Below are 6,707 nucleotides of genomic sequence, written 5' to 3'. Positions count from 1 at the left end.
GGTAGAAACTTTGAAATGAAAAAAAGAAAGAAAAAAGGAGCAGTTACTCCTTTTATTTTCTCTGTTTAAAATCAAACAGAAAACAAACATCAACTCTGTTATACACTAACGGTCTTCAAAGTACATCATCTGTACAAGAGAAGGACTAAGAACCAAACTGTTTACAGAGATCCAAGCATGAGTGAGAGAGAGGGAGGGCACACCCCTCACTCGGCTTTCCTATGGTACTCGGGAGGAGCCACTTCATAATCACTGGCACTGAACAAAGTTGCGGAATTCTTCGCCAGGTACTTGAGGAAATCATGTAGATAGTTCAGTAATAAAGCAAGGCTTTTCTCATCTAGAGGTGTGTAGGCCAACATCGCTCCAATTCGCACAAATAATCTCAGCAAAAGTGCTGCTCCATACACCTGGGACATGGGTGCATCCAGGTGATCAGAGAGGATTTCTGCATACTGTGGTCTCTCAAATTTGTAGAGGAGCTGAGTGCCCAGCATGACATTGAAGTACTCCTTTATCCCTGCCACCACCTCATTAACAGCGTACTCCTTTATTATCTGTATTTCCTCCAGACTTCTTATAATTTGCATAATCCTCCAAAATGGAATCCACATTCTTCTTGGCAGGAAGATAAAAAAGCTGCTTTTGTCTGGTGATCAAGTCCCAGTCATCCACAAGCCAGGGTTTCAGCTCTTCAGGAATTTTCACTTTAACTTCAACTCTGTTCATGAATGTTTCTTCATTTTCAACGGTAGGATCTACCCAGGCTCTCTCCCTCCCAGGAGGCTGAGGTGTCTCACAGATACTGCCACCATCTCCGTTTCCAGGTGTTTTCTGCTTGTTCTTTTTTGTTTTCACATCAACGTTTTTCTGTTGCAGACTGGATGTCTTCTTCCCTGGAGCAGCCCCTCTCATCCTGCCCTCAGCATACTGTCCCTGGTTGGCCTTTTGGAGTTCTCGCTGTTTCTGCAAATTGGTGTCCACGTATTTGAGTACTCTGCTTTCTGGCACCCGTTATCCCAATTTTTATTCCAACCACTATAATGGATGAAGTATTTCACTTGTTTGTCCTTTATGGCAACCTTTATACACTTTGCTTCATAAAGAAGAGGCCCGTGAAAGCACAATACTCGCTCGCCCTCTTGGAATTTCGGCTTCGGGTCCTGCTTGGGCGCCATTTATAAGTGATTCGCCGCCTCCTCCTTCTCCCACCACCCCCAACTACCGCCCCCTACTCTCTACCCCACCAAACTCAGCGTCATTCGACAGCCAGCTCTACATCCTGGGTGCGATTCTCCCCTGTTGCTTTTAAGAGAATGCTTAGCAAGGTGCTCCAGGTGCCCAAGTGAGACCATGGAGTGCCCTTTATTATATATAGACAGATGCCAGAGTGAGTCTTGGGTGTAGCCACCATGATTTTCAGGTTCTTGTATTCCAGGGGAAGAAATTAGACTGCCACACATGAGTAGTAGAAACAAGAACATTTTCTTTTTTTGGGGGGGAGGGGAGGGTGTTTGTTTTTGTTTTGTTTTTTGTTTTTCAAGTCAGGTTTTCACTGTGTAGCCCTGGCTGTCCTGGAACTTGCTCTGTAAATCAGGCTGGCTTCAAACTCAGAGATACGCCTACCTCTGCCTCCCTAATGCTGGGATTAAAGGCATGTGCCACCACTGCCCAGTTTAAGGGACATTTTCTCTCTCTTTCTTTCTTTCTTTCTTTCTTTCTTTCTTTCTTTCTTTCTTTCTTTCTTTTTTGTTGTTGTTTTGTTTTTCGAGACAGGGTTTCTCTGTATAGCTCTGGCTGTCCTGGAACTCACTTTGTAGACCAGGCTGGCCTCAAACTCAGAAATCCGCCTGCCTCTGCCTCCCGAATGCTGGGATTAAAGGCGAGCGCCACCACGCCCAGTGGGACATTTTCTTAAGAATGTACTACCAAGGGAATAAGAAGGTGAGTGACATCTGTACAGGCCCAGTGGGATGGAACTCTTAAGTCACTTGTACAGCATGCTTCTTTGTCTCATACTTTGTTCCATGTTGGCTTAGGTGAGAAGGTGGAGGGAGGGATCAGGAAGAGATATGACAAGGGCTCTAATCTTTATCTCTTCCAACTGGGTCTTTCCTATGCTTATTTAAAAGAATCCTATGGGGGGGAGTGTTTTACCTGAATGAATGGATGTGTACCATGTGTGTGCAGTACTCTTGAAGGCCAGAAGAGGGTGTTGGATTCCCCTGGAACTGGAGCTACAGAGAGTTGTGAGCTGCTATGTGGGTGCTGGGAACTGATCCCTGGCCACTGGAAGAACAGTCAGTGCTCTTGACAGCTGAGCCATTGCCCCAGTCTTCATATGCTAATTTTGATGTTAATCTTCTACTCTAGTCTCCTGTTATGCCATGTTTCATGCTATTCTGCCTTATGTTTCATCTCCCACCTAGTCCTTCCCAGTCTTCATGACAGAAATGGGATGGTAGGAAGGTAACGAATGGGAACATGAGCAATGACTTGAGAGGTGGTTTGCAGTTTTATAGGGACAATGTACAGGGTGAGTGGAAAGGAGACCAAAGATATCCTGGAACTGTCTAGCTGCAGTGGTATCAGATAAGCCCTCCTGATGTCACGCAGGTCTCCCCAGTTATACCACCCACTGACCTTTCAGGTGTGTGCAGTAGAGTCCTAGATGTGACTCCATACAATTTGGGAAAGAATCCTCAGTAACAGGGTGGTAAGTCAAGAAGAAGGTCAAGGTGGAAGGAGGGCAGTTAAGGAATAGTTTACTAATGCAAGGACTACCAGCTATAATGAAGTGATTTAGAATCATGATTAATTAAAAACCTGCCAATCAAACAAAGGGGGAAAGGCACCAAAGATTAAGTGGAGGCTCCTTAGTACATAGAGATATAATCGGTTTCCATGAAAGCCTGTCAAATTATGCAACAAGGAGCCACTTTGTCCTTCCTGTCCTTAGAGTGACATTTTGATGGCTGAGGATGCCCTTGTGATATTCCATCAACTGCTTTGGCCTCCAGGGAGTGAGCATAGAGGAAGCCAGCCTGCTGGTAACCCAGCTCTACAGATGAGGGTATGGGCAGGTTGCTTCTCTGACCATGAACAATAGGAGTAAATATCTTTTTGATAGAATCACAAAAACTTCCTTTCAGATCACATACACCCTTCCTGGCTGTGTCAACTAACTTCTCTCTCTCTCTCTCTCTCTCTCTCTCTCTCTCTCTCTCTCTCTCTCTCCTAGGACATTCGTTCACGGGGAATGAAAGTTTGTGCTTTCGTGCTGTATTCAGTGTACTAAGTCCACGCTCACACTTCCTAGCAGCCCATGGGCTTCAGCACTGTCTCTTTCCTTTATTCACTCACTTACACTCAGAAGTTGAGTGCACAGTGACAGAACAGATTCTCTCTGGGTCTTTATTAGACTGTGATCCAAGAGAGGGACAGGTATTCAGTGGTGACTGTCTCTCAGCCAGGCAACTATGAGTGGATCTTGTAACCGTCTCATCTGCAGAAGTAGTGTCAGAATTCCAATCAGAAAGCACAGGGGAAGGGGTGGTGCAAATATCCAAGTATTGTGTTCTCTCTCTCTCTCTCTCTCTCTCTCACATACACACACACACACACACACACACACACACATAAAGACACAAACATACATGCACGCATACACAGGGATAAAGAGAAGGGGGGAGAGAAAGAGAGAGAGAGAGAGCTTGTGTGGGAAATCTGTCTTCTCACAGACAGTTTGGTTCTGTCTGGTTCCAGGTCTGAGTGTGTCCTGAATGCAGCAGGAAGAGGATGACCTGAGACTTCCCAGTCTCCATCAGTGAAGGAGAACAACTTTTCCTTAATGTTTAAGTAAATTGGACCCTGGCTACTTTAATGGCCTTTCTTCCCCCCCCCCCCCCCCGAGACAGGGTTTCTCTGTGTAGCCCTGGCTGTCCTGGAACTCACTCTGTAGACCAGGCTGGCCTCGAACTCACAAATCCACCTGCCTCTGCCTCCCAAGTGCTGGAATTAAAGGCATGTGCCACCACGCCCATCTTTAATGCTCCTCCTATCTGTATATTTTTAGGCTAGTCCAAAGCTGAGAGCCAGCAGTCATGGCCTCAGCACCCAGCTTTCTTACCAGCATACCCACTGGCAGAGTTAGTTGTAGCTGTGGGCTACAAGGGCTGTGAGACATCTACTTGCTGTTGCCAGCTGGACTGCAAGGGAAGGACCTTCAAATCTCAGCAGGTGGGAATCACACATGTGAAGGAAAGGGTTAATTGTTTTCATCAGCTTGACACCGAGCAGCAGCTGGGACTTGGCAGGCCAGAGCTGAGAGCTGCAAGCCAGGGACACTGTTTCAGGGACTTACACCCATGGACACAATGCCAATCCCACAGCTTTAAGAAACCCTAGCCCTTATGATGCACTTACACTCAAAGATGATACAATTCAGTGTTGGACCCACCAACACTCCCTTGTAGCATCTCCAGAGTGGCTGCTGTAGCCCTGTTTAGCCCAGGTCATTGTGGTCCTCAGCAGACTTACTGACCAAAATGGGTCCAATGCTTCTGTGTATAGAAGACTCTAGAGATGGGAGAGTCAAGGTCATAGTCTTCCTGATTTGGGATGGGCATCGAGATACGCCGGAGTAGGCGAGGGGTGAGTGCAAGCTCACAGTATCTGTTGCCTGAAGAAGGACTCAGTAAGCAATGAGCGGAAGAACTTGGATCTTTCCTAGCTAGGTGATATACTAGAAAGGCCCCGGGAGGGGGTTTACAGGCAGAATGAGCATCCCACCTCTCCTGCTTTCCAGCTGGAAACATCACTAGATGTTCTATTTGCTTCAATACAATCTATTCACCTCTTGTCCAGGACTGGCCTCCAATGGCCTGCCTTCCTGAGCTCCTTGTGACTTGTCTTCTGGTTGGGCCCACTGAGGAGCGTCCTTGGAAAAGGGCCGACGAATACGTTTCTTCCCCTCTACTCAGGCTTGTCTTCTGCAGCGATTCTGCCCTCCCATACCTCAACCCCCACAGGCCCATCCCTTTCTCCTTGGGTCGACACACTGCATCCTCCATTCTCCATAGGCTCCTCATTGTCACTGATATCTGAAGGCCTCAACAGTCCCTGTCTTCCTTTAGTCTTGTCCATATCACTGACGATTCCAACATGGAAGCTACTTCTGCCCTGAAAGTCAATTCTACCCTCTCTCGGAACCCATTCAGTCCACCCAATTGCTCAGAGTCAGTACCTGGCCCACAAGGAATTGGAAGTAATAGTAGCACAAGACATCTGTCTGCTTGCTTGTTGTATTTTGTTTAGACGGGGTCTTTGTATTGGCAAGACTTGCTGGAGCCCCGGCTGTCTTTCAATTCTTAATTTGTTTGTTTGGAGTTTTTGTTTTTGTTTTTGTTTTTGTTTGTCCTGGAACTCACTCTATGGACCAGGCTGGCTTTGAACTCAGAGATCTGCCTGCCTCTGCCTCAAGAGCACTGGGATCAAAGGTGCGCGCCATCACCACCCAGCTCAAGGATTTGAACTCTTAATCTCCTGCCTTAGCCTCAATAGTGCTGGGATTCCAAGTATAAGCCACCATATCCATGAGTAAATTATTTTCCCATTCTGTGCCTCTCTTGATCTTGAGAAGATTTTTTTTTCCTATTTTGAGTTTCCATTTCCTTGCATAGAAAACTGGTAGTAATCACCTGTAAGAGCCCACCCACCAAGGACATACTGTGCAGGGAATACTAAGCATTCAAGAGAACCATGCAACAACTCCAATAAGAGGTTGAGGACAACTAGGAAGGCGTGTTATAGAACAGACTGAAAAGTGGGCCAGAAGAGGGCATTTGGAATGAGCAAGACTGAGAGAGGATGGAAGAAACTGCCAGTTATAGTGGCCAGGAAGAGACATGGCTGGAACAAAAGTTGCCCATAAGGGAAGAAGCTGGGATTCTAGAATGAGGACACATCTGAGGGCGCTTAGCCATCGGGTTGATGAATTAATGCTACAGAGGGAGGATTCTGCCTCCTTCAAGGCCCAGAATGCAGAGGAGCAGGAGGACTCCTCTTTCCTCTGCTTCTCCATATGACAGGCACTGGGCTCCCCTTTCCTGTGCCCATGGCAGCTGTCTTCTCCCTATGTGATTTTGTTCTTTGCAGGTCGCTTCTCAGATTAGGAATGGGTGAAGGTTTGTCGGGTGAGGCAGCCATTTGGTTAGGAGTATTTTGGGTGCTGTTTGAATCTTGGCAGAGTGCTTGTTCCTGTCACTGTTCTCTTAGCATTGGAATGTCTGTTCATTTGCAGCAATGACAACGGCAAGAAAATAAAAGGGAAGCCGTGTTTCAAATTGTTGCAAAAATATAAATATCCCAAAATATTAATTGTTATTTCATTTTTTTAGTGTGTACAGGTTGGATTTTTTTTTTCAACTTGACACAAGCCAGAGGTATCTGGAAAGAAGAATCTCAATGGAGAAAATGGCTCCATGCCTGGCATGGTAGCCCATGTCTTTAATCCCAGCACTTGAGAGACAGAAGCAGGTGGATCTCTGTGAGTTCAAGGCCGGCCTGGTCTATATAGTGAGTTCCAGGACATCCAGAGCTATCTAGCTATATAGGGAGACCCTGTCTCAAAAGGGAAAACAGACAGACAAAGAGAAGAAAAAAAAAGAAAGAGAAAGAAAGAAGATGTCCCTTCATCACATTGTTGA

The 6,707-nt window shown here is 46.3% G+C and overlaps 1 pseudogene; it reads right to left on the bottom strand.

Annotated features, from left to right (window-relative positions):
* Positions 1-206: 206 nt before the first annotated feature.
* On the bottom strand, positions 207-1,216 carry LOC110324674 (annotated as a pseudogene).
* Positions 1,217-6,707: the final 5,491 nt, after the last annotated feature.

This window comes from Mus pahari, chromosome 7 (genome assembly GCF_900095145.1).
Source record: "Mus pahari chromosome 7, PAHARI_EIJ_v1.1, whole genome shotgun sequence".
Classification (NCBI taxonomy): Eukaryota; Metazoa; Chordata; class Mammalia; order Rodentia; family Muridae; genus Mus; species Mus pahari.
Note: the sequence above shows the minus strand (reverse complement) of the source record. Positions and strands in the feature narration are given on the sequence as shown.